This window comes from Apteryx mantelli, chromosome 1 (genome assembly GCF_036417845.1).
Source record: "Apteryx mantelli isolate bAptMan1 chromosome 1, bAptMan1.hap1, whole genome shotgun sequence".
Lineage (NCBI taxonomy): Eukaryota > Metazoa > Chordata > Aves > Apterygiformes > Apterygidae > Apteryx > Apteryx mantelli.
In genome coordinates, this window is record NC_089978.1 from 85,989,533 (window position 1) to 86,000,422 (window position 10,890).

The window sequence follows — 10,890 nt, forward strand, 5'->3', positions numbered from 1 at the left end:
CCCTTCCTTCTAGGGCCCTAACCCATGGGATTCCTCCAAGTAGGTCTCTGAAGAGGCCAAAGTTGCTCTCCTGAAGGCCAGGGTTGCGATCCTACTTATTGCCCTGCTTCCTCCTCGCAGGATCCTGAACTCCACCATCTCATGGTCACTGCAGCCAAGGCTGCCCCCAACTTTCACATCTTCCACCAGTCCTTCTTTGTTTGTTAGTACAAGGTGCAGCAGCACACCTCTCCTTGTTGGCTCCTCCACCACCTGTGTCAAGAAGTTGTCACCAATGCTCTGTAGGAACCTCTGGGACTGTTTGAGCCTAGCTGTGTTATCTTTCCAGCAGACATCAGGGTGGTTGAAGAACCCCATGAGAACCAGGGCCTGGGATCGTGAGGCTACTTCCAGCTGTCTGTAGAAGGCCTCATCAACTTCCTCTTCCTGATCAGGTGGCCTGTAGTAAACACCCACAACAGTGTCACCCCTGCTAGCCTGCCCTTTAATCCTTACCCATAAGCTCTCGACTCACTCTTCATCCACCCCTAGGCACAGCTCCATACATTCCAGGTGCTCTCTCACATAAAGAGCAACTCCACCACCTCGCTTTCCTGGCCTGTCTTTCCTAAAAAGCATGTAGCCATCCATGACAGCACTCCAGTCATGCGAGCTATCCCACCATGTCTCTGTAACTGCAATGAGATCACGGCCCTGCGACCGCACACAGATCTCTAGTTCTTCCTGTTTGTTCCCCATGCTGCGTGCATTGGTGTACAGGCATTTCAGAGAGGCGATCGAGCATGCAGGTTTCCCAGGAGGGATGCAAGAGGATCTTCCATAGCCACATCCCATGCGCACTTCCCTGGCTGCATGCACCTGCTGGAGGCATCCCGACTTGAGCTGTCTTTTGCCAACTACCCTGGCACTATAACTCTCCCCTTCCCCCATCTTTCCTAGTTTAAAGCCCTCCTTACCAGGTTGGCCAACCTGTTGGCAAAGGCACGTGTGCCCCACCTCGTGAGGTGGATCCCATCTCTCCCAAGCAGTCGTCAGTCTTCAAACAGGGTCCCATGATCGTAGAAACCAAAACCCTGTTGCCAACACCAGCGGCGCAGCCAGTCGTTAACTTGGAAAGTCCGTCTCCTCCTCCTCTCATCCACCCCCCTCACTGGCAGGATTGAGGAGAAGATGACCTGGGCTCCCAGACCCTTGACCACCATCCCCAGAGCTCTGAAATCCTGCTTGATGGTCTCCAGTTTGCCCTTGGTGTCATTAGCGCCCACGTGGAAGAGCAGCAGTGGGTAATAGTCCGAAGCGTGGACAAACCTTGGCAGTCTTTCCATGACGTCTCTCACACGAGCCCCTGGCAGGCCACAAACCTCTCTAGACATGAGGTCAGGTCGGCAGATAGGTGCCTCCGTCCCCTGCAGCAGGGAGTCCCCCACAACAATCACCCACCGCTTCTTCCGGGCGTTCTGGCAGGGCACAGGGTCTGTTGTCCCAGGTACTTCCCTTGCAGCCATGCCCAGCTCCTCCTCATCCTGGAGGGCACTAAACCTGTTCTTCAGCTGCAAGTCTTCGGGAGGAGTAGGAGCCTTTCTCCTCCTACGAGCAGTGACCAGCTTCCAGCTGCCTTCTACGGTGTTATGATGTACCATTTCACACGGCACAGAGCCCTCCGGCAACTCCACTGCTGTGGGGGGTTGGGACTCCCGAAGCTGCACAGTCTCTGAAAATACCCTGTCTATCACTTGCTCCGCTTCCCGGATGCTATGCTGCCTACTGACCTCCTCCCGTAACTCCCTTACCTGACGACACAACTCATCAACAGCAGCACACCTCCTGCAGGAGAGCTGGCTGCCAGCCCAGGCCTCCCGGAGAGGCCCCAAGCACTCCCTGCAGCCTGGGACCTGTAGGGCTGCAACTACTGTCAGAGGGTCTGTCTGGGTCCAAACCTCTGACACAGCAACTCCAACAGCTACTGGGGAATGCGCTCTGTGGCGTGTCACAACCATACTTGAGGAAATGTACACCACAGGGAACAGAAACAAAGGTACCTTAGTGCGCCCTTCTGCACGAACTGCTGCGCAAACTGCTGCCTTTGTTCGCTGCGCTCTGGGAGCTGCGCTCTAGGCCTATCAAGAAAGATTTCAGCTGTTCTAGCCCCTGCTCTATTGCTATAGGTGTTACCTGGTGCAAATCAGGCTTTTACACTGTCATACGCAACCAGACTCCCCTCTTGAACTGTTTGCTCCTGGTCCACCACACCACTTACCTTTGGGAGGTATCATGCCACTCTTGCCAGTCGGGGCAGGGGGTAGAGAGCTGAACTGGACCACAAGCAATGCTTTAATCTTTTGCTGTTATCATTACTATTATTTCACAGCAGCCGCTTCTGTCCCTTGGTCTGCCATAGCATAAGTGGATGCTACTCCTAGCACCATCCACAGTCTCAGGTGTTTTTACCTCAGCTGAAGGAAGCTATAAACACTGAGCTCAAATGGGAAATGTGTCTGAGAGTTCATACCCGCCGATTCAGCTACTTAATGTCATTCACCTCAGCACACTGCCTGTGCACCCATAATATCCACTAAAACTCTGATAATTCTGTACAGGCATGTGCTGGCCCATTCTGCAGGCTGTGAAGATCTTCCCGAAGATCTGATGTCTGCACCAGAGATGTGGGGGGATTCACCTTTCTGTGGCCATCATAGATATTTTGGATATGTCAACCTATCAATTTAACCTCCTCCCTCTGGCTGACTTGCTCTTTGGAATTATTTGTTCTATATGCATTTGTTTACCTCCATTGTCTGCAAAAAATATCTCTGCAAATGCAATTTATAATAGGGAAGATAAATCTTCCAAAAGTGTTAGCAAGAAAATGGAGCAGGAGTAAACTGCTAAAAATAGCTCACCTATGATCTTAAGCTGTTTGACTTACTGATGGTATGCCTTTTATGAAACATCAAGAACTTGTGACCACATTGAGTCAAACCAATGGTCCTTCTAACCTGCTAGCTGCATTTGCACAATGGCCTGCAACAGATACATGGTGCTAGTCTGTAAGAACAGGGACATGTCCCCTGTAAAGTCTCCCAGCTTCACAACGGTTTATGAGCCTCCTAAAGCACAGATTCCAGCTGCATCTTCATGCTAAACTATCCATGACAGATTTTTTATTCTGTTCTTCATCTAATCATTTTTGAACTCACTCAGATTTTTGGCTTTCAGAATTACCTCTGACATTAAGTTCTCTAGTTCAATGATGCATGATTTGGGGAATAGTAATTCTGTTTGGTTGTTTTAGAGCTCTTCCCCAGTAATTTTATTGCATGCACCTAATTCTTGAATTATGTCATTTTCTGTTCACCTCCCCCATGCCATTGTGATTTTATAGAGTTCATAATATCACTACTCAGCTCTTTCTTTTCCAGGACTGAAGGGCACTTTTTTTTTTTTTTTGCAACGCATTTTATGTTTTTTAGTTACAAACACTTTTTGAGATGCTAAAACTGAAGTTAAGAGTTTTGATTAAAAAATGGCTTATTTTATATCCTGTACTTATACCAGAAGAGATCTTTTGCTATTAGATACTACTACTATTTTAAAATAGAGATTCTAAAGTGTTCTTTATTAGCAGAATGAAACCATGTTTGTCATTGAACTCCAATATGCTTATCACAATGCAGAAGAATAAACACCTCTGCTGTTTTAATATATTTGCCTTTATATTGGAGTAGAGTTTTTTCAAACCTATCTCAGACAGGATTTTCTAGATTAATTTTCAGTTTATGTGTATTAAAATATTAAATATTAAAACAAACTAATCTGTAAAATTCATTGGTTGGTAGCATTTTTAATCACACCGCTTTCGCTCTTTTTACCTAAGGTTGTACAGTTAAGTGCTGAACAACCCTTTGAAAAAACTGTCAAGGAGATGTGTAACATGTGAGACTATAACCTATTATTATTTATGCAGGCCTGAATCAGTTTGGCTTTGGTTTATTGTTTACCATCTTAGAAAAGCCTTTGTTATCTTAGAAAAGCTCACATACATGAATAAGGTGGTAAGTGTGCTGTTTTTCCCTGGATATTTTACTATCTGTTGTTTATTTTCAAAAAAAGCTGTTGATTAACTTACCATCTGTGAGTATATCATTACATACGATATACTCACAAACCTTTGTAATTAAATTCCACTGTTTGGCAGAAATGGGATCAGGTTTATCAGATGATGAAGCAGAACCCTGTAGTCAGGGTTCAGGGTTTAAACAGCACAGTACTCTTTTCTGCAGATGCGTCTTGAAGAATAATTTGTTAGTATTCAGTGCCCTGTAGACCTTCCCTTAAAGCACAGCATTTAGAATTGGCTGAATAACAATGAAAAAAATTATTTCTGATGAAATGTACTATAATTAGCCATTAAAATTATGCACATCATCCATCCACTTCTAAAGACAATCTGGGGCCTGTTTCATATTCCTGTAGCTATTCAGAATAAAAGCAATTGAACTCTGTATAGTTTTTTTCCTTTTTCTATGCCAGATAAAGTAGAATAGGGAACAAATGCCGGAAACATCTGAATTCTAATCCCAAAACTTCCACAAAAATTCTGCTCATTTTATTAAAAGCTTCATTAATTTTGTGTGCCCCATTTTTTGTGTGACCAGCGTGAAATTATTTTATACCCAGTTAAATACTCACTGAAATCTTAGCGGACTTCAGTGAACTTCTGTCCAGACTTTTGTTTAGATGTCAAAAGATGGATTAAGTCATAACTTAAGACACCCACATTTGAAATGCCAGCCTTTCTGACTGTGTTTTGATGTTGCTACCTATAAAATGGTTAGAATAAATTTAACCATTCCCACAGGAGTTTAAGAGGATTCATCAGTGTGTGTTTGCATAACAGAAAAGCACCAGTCACTGTAAACATCTTCATCCAAAGTGTTTATCTTGGCAGTTATTTACCACCAAAGAAATGAAATATTGATTGTGTTCCTCGATCATTTTAACTCTCTTTATTTTCAAAGCAGTATTGTAAGTGAAGTTGATACACCAGAAACCACCTCTTCCAAAACTCACTGGACATAGTTACATTACCTTCCAGCAGGCTTTTTAACAAATTCTTAATGGCCAGTGCTGTTTTTTTATTTAAAAAGAAAAAATCAGAAAATAACCCTATTAATCTTAGGGGGAACCCTCATCTTGTGTACAAGTGGCATGCTATGATCCCGGGGAGAAAACTATGAGGGTGAACTAAAGTTTATTATTGGTTTGTAGGGAGACTGCATCATTTAGACCTTCTAGGTCTTTCCAACCCCAGAGCAACTTGTTCATTCTCTTTCTAGCTCAAGATTTCTGCTCTGTTCCATACACTCAGTGATTTATTCATGAGATGATTTATTAATGGGAGACTCAAGACTGACACATCTGCAGGTTGGCGAGCACCTTTTGTGCACTGCTGAGCAAACCTGTGTCCCCTTGAATGCAGCAGTGTTCATGCTTCTGCACCTTTAAAGCTTTAAAAACATCTATTTCATGTGTTTTAATGCCAGAGAAAGTTCTGCATATCTAGAGAATGGCAGTTGCCTGGATTGTTGTTTTGTGCCTTCCTTTTTCCTGCTGTAATTGTTCTGATCTGACCTTTACATGATATTCCTTTCTAATTTAAAGAGCAAATTCCATAGATAACTTACAATTAAGCAAAATTAGGTTCTGAATGAACAATTTGGTGCTTTGCATCTGACGAGGCCTATTAATCTTTCCCAGTATGGGCTGCAGACACACTGGACGTCAGCAGTTAAGATGGAGTGCCAAGGCTGTAAAAATCAAGATAAATGACTGTTTTGTTTAAACCCATCTGCTGTTGATGGTCCTAAGAGCGACTGAGCTTCTAAATGATTTCATAGACCATACCTGTTCACAGCACTTTCACTTGGAGTCATTTTAACACATTTTGAAGTAGTTTTGTTAACACTCTTGGTTTTGTGAATATTGTTTTTAAAGATGGTTTGTAAAGGCATTACATCAGTCATATTAGTAATGGTGCTTGTGCCCTTTGCGGTGCATAAAGACAACTTAATCATTCCAAATGTCACATGTCACATCCTAGGTTTTCCTCAGAGAAATCTGGCAGTCTTTGGAGGCTTGGCAATGTGATATTACAGGCACTTAAACCTAAACTGCAATTCTTTCACACTCTAGTTAAATGGGGGAGGATATTTTTAGTGTGTGCCTGGAAATACAGACCTGAGCTGGGGCTGGAAGTAGAAGGATCCAGTAAGAAGAGATAGAAGATAATGTACCATAGAGATGCCCTTTGATGCCCAACACCACACACATGCGCCTCCTGCATTGCATGATAGGAGTTGTACGTTTCTTCTGATTGCTCTATCAGCACAGGACTTCTGGCCTGTTACCGCAGAGAAAATGGCCATACCACCATGCAAAGGATTTTGGAGGCCACAAGCCCAGCGCTGGCATGTCCAGTTCAGTGCTCACAGCAGCCGCCAGGCAGCACAAGGACAAGGAGCTGCCTGCTTTGATGAGGACAGGCCAGCTCGTTGCATTTGCAGGGCTGAGGGGAACCAGCAGTGTCAGGTGCCCTAGGCCATGGCTGATTGGTCTTGGGGTCCCAAGAAATTGGGGGTGAGAGCCTATACTTTAAAATGGCACAGCCCAGACATGCTTATCCTTGGCAGAGTTACTGTGACAGCTGTCAACATTTCCTTTTTGAGCCAGTAACCATATGCTGCTATAGCCACTAAGCCAGGAGGAGTAAAATTGATGTGCCACATCCTTTTAGGAAGCAGTTCTGACAGTTGTAGGTAATGAGGAGAAATTCAGTTTCTGCCCACTATGCATCTCCTCCACAGTCAGCCAAAATCATAGCCCTCAGGGACTCAATACAGCAGAATGATGCTGGATGCTGTGATTTGCCCATCTTCTGTCACCAAAATGCAATCGTAGTAGTGAAGGAAACAAACAGAATATATGACTGCTTCATATTCCTCACACCTGGTTGCTATAATTACCAAGCGATCACTTCTGATACTTCCTCATCTCTAGCATATCCGTGTTGGTCTTCACCCTTCAGCTATTACATTTTTCTTAGACTAGCATTACTTGATTCTCTCACTTTGCAAATTGGCTCTGAGGGTGCAGGTTCCTGGGATAAAATGTGGTTATCTTGGCAAATCTGATTTAGGCTCTCATTTGGTAATTTTGTTCTTGCTGGCTACAAGGAAAGTCATAAATGCTGACTGAAGAGCTTCCTTAAAGCAAAGTATCATTTAGGAGAAAAGCATTTCAGAGAAAGCATACCTTACCATCAATAAAACAGCCCTACCCCCTACCCATTCACAAGGTAATTAATGGTCTTCCTCATGGAGGCCCTGAAAGGACCGGCTGCCTATTTGCCCATCTCTCAGCTTGCCTCCGTGTCAGAGCTCCCTGGTCTGCCCTAGTAAATCAAGAGCCCCTTTCAGGACCCCTCATAACTTCTCAGAGCCTATTGAACAAGCAAGTTCCCACTCTAATTAAGCAAAATTTACAACACATTTGACACAGGCTCTTTAAAACTACCAGCTTGCTCTGTTGTACTTCATGTACCTACACACCCTTGTCTGAACGCCATGAAGTTCCTCCCCTGCCTGTAGCTGATCCTGCTCCGCAATCACAGCATTGTCTCAGTATAACAAAGAAGTGGCAAAGTGGTTTAGGGATTGCCAGTCTGGGGCAGATTCCCTCATAGCAATCAGAAAATGAATGCTGTATTACCGGCCTTTCCTTGTGTTCCATATAGATACATGTTCTGGCTGACTACTGCTGCATTACGACCAAAGGAAAAATCTATTCTTATTTTGATGTTTTGCTGTTTCACACTTCTCCACCTTACTTCTTTTAGTTTCAATTAAAATGCCAATATGAAATATAAATGTGCTAAATCATAAGATATTTATGATTTATGAATATTTAAATTATAGCCACAATGATTTTTTTTTTAAGATATGAAGTTATGGTAGCATTCACTGCATTTTAGTAAAATTTAGAAATATATATTTAAAAAGTATAGCTTGGAAGCAGCAAGCAGATAATAAGGAACAAGAAATGCAGACAAGGCCTGACTTTTAACAGTGCATCAAGTTATGTGAAGGGCAGTCCGTTCTATATTCCAGCTAAGGAGTGGTTTAAGGCATACTGCAAGTATGCAACATCTAGTATCTGATTACACAGACATCATAAGGTTTGAAAAATTCTTAAATTTTCCTTCTGGCCTATTAAGACATGTATTGTTAGAAACACATTAGTAGGTTGCTAGGCCATAGTTATCTCAATACTGACTCAATGCTATCATTTGCTGTTTGAAATGCATAAAATAGTGGTTTTATAAAAGTAATTATGTAATAAACATGAAAGAAAAACATGGTCTCCTGGAAATTAATCACATCCATCCTTTGACTGTATCTCTTATCTACACAGCACAGGATATTGGGAATACTAGCCTATTGAAATGTAGTTAGGAAAATAAACATATAGTATGAAATCTTCTGAGCTTGTAGGCTCTAAAACCATTATTGCTGATATTAATCATGTATAGTAAAACTCTTTGTGCTTCAAATATTCACTGAATGGAATATAAATTTGTTCTACGCAAAAACTTTTCAAAAGGTTAAATGCCCAACAATACAAGAGGAAACTTCTGAAATTTTTTTCCCATCCAGTGAAACTCCATTTTTCTGTGAAGCAGGGAAGTGGTGAAGAAAAAGGGAGGACAGCGAGCACTAGGCAAGAACTAGCACAAATCAAAACAAGGTTCAATGGACTTTCCGAGAGCTGTACATTTTCTGCTACACAATCATATGATCTTGAACTCTAGCCTTTCCTGTCCCCTTCCTCCTCTTGGTCTGCCTGTTGCTAATTTCATTCTTAAGTTGTGTTGCATGTAAGGTACGTGCTCATATATATATATATGGCTATACATACACAAAATTTATATCCCTTGTTCCAGTGGATTTAGATTAAATTCATGGAGAATTTTGTTGACTAATTCCTTCAAAGAACCAGGTAGTTTAGGGAGAGCTTGGCAAAGGAAGCTTTTGCTTGCATAATACCCTTTGGTCGAAGCATTTGCTGGGAAATTGGAGAGCGGTGTCCAAGGCCAGCCTTGGGCAGAGTGGGGCTGAAGTCATCATTCACACTTTCTAAGTGAGAGACAAGGACAAAAAGATTCACAGGGAACAAATGAGTGGGAGCATGCCTTATACCCAGGGATACGGCTATTCAGCATGAATGGAAAAGTCCTGTGTTCGGATCTCCTCTCCATGAGTAATGCACACATCTTTGTGAAAAGGTTTGGGGTAAAATACAGAAACAGTGGTGGGAGTGGGGCCCATGCCTAGAAGGTCTCCCCCTTCAAGTTCACAGAATGTCTGGGGCATTACTTGAACTATCTTAGGCAAGAGGGCTACTCACAGATATGACTTACTCTCAACCTTGAGTTCATCAAGGTAGATTGAAAAAGGTGTCACCCTTGTTAAATGATTTGGGAGGACAGTGAGGAGGCAGAAGCAAGATAGATGCTTTGGGCAATAAAAATAACAAGCTGTTGGATTCCCTATGGAACCCGGATAGATAAAATTCATTCTGTAAATGTAAGCGTGGGGAGTGCATGCTTTAGGATATGCAAATGAAGGGGATTATCAAGACAGTGTATAAATTAAATTCATTAGAGAGAATGAGTTTATGATTTTAATGTCTGAAATAGCTTTCTGTTTAATGACATATAAAGGAAGGTTAATCAGTTAATTGATTATAATAATGAAAAGACCAAATTAGAGAGAAGTTTAACTGAGAATTAATATTTGATGTTTTTAAAGAGACAAAGAATTAAATATTTGCAATTTTGCCAAAAAGATGTTTCTAGGAACCATTTGTAGGGAGGGTTACACTTCATCCCACTTGGAGTTTTTGTTGTCACTATTTCCCCTCACTCCTAATATTTATAACATACATAGCCGATAAACAACATTTTTACATAATGGGTCAGTGTGTATTCTATCATTCATCTTCAAACTACATACACAAGAACTATGTGCAAGCGCAGTACTTCCTCTGATATGTACATGAAGAAAATTAAATTCTCTGCAAACAATTTTATTCTAACAGGGACCTCAATTGGTGTTTAGTAGGCTGAGTCTAACCTGACATTTATTATCTGTGGCTAAAAAGCAGCTAATGATCAGGGGAAAAAAGATGAATCTTGGACCATATCTCATGGTGTGCCCTATGAACTGCTCAAGAGGAACCCTCCCACAGAGATGATCAAGACTCAGAATAACTAGTGTGATGCTGCCATTAATGTGAAAAATATTACCATGGTTGAACTAGTTTCCCCTTTAACTTTTCTTTGTCTCTTTTTTTTTCTCTCTGTCTTTCTCTCTCTGTTTGCCTCTTCTTCCTTCCTTCCTTTCTTTCTTTCTCTCTCCTTCTCTCTTTCTCTCTCTTTCTCTTTCTTTCTTAGCAAGCCACACAGATTTTTAGTGTTTACTATTAGATTTTACATGTGAAAGTAAATAACTGATTGAGAAGATTTTTATGAATAGAAGTTGATAATGGTATAGGTTAAACAAAGTGCATGCATTGACAGAGTTTGCCAGTATAATCCCAAAGTTGTTGCTACCAATGTAGTTTTATTTAAATAATTTATGCAGAAATTTAGTTCTGAGAAGTTTGCTTTACATAAAGGGATTGAACTGGATGTTATGGATATATAAAAGTAGTTACCCAGAAGGTGAATAATGACCTTAATTGTTGTTTAGAAAGGAAAATAAAGACATGTTGAGTTAGAATGGTTGTCTCGTTTGCTCAAATTGTTTTTGATTAATTTGAGCACAAGGTTAA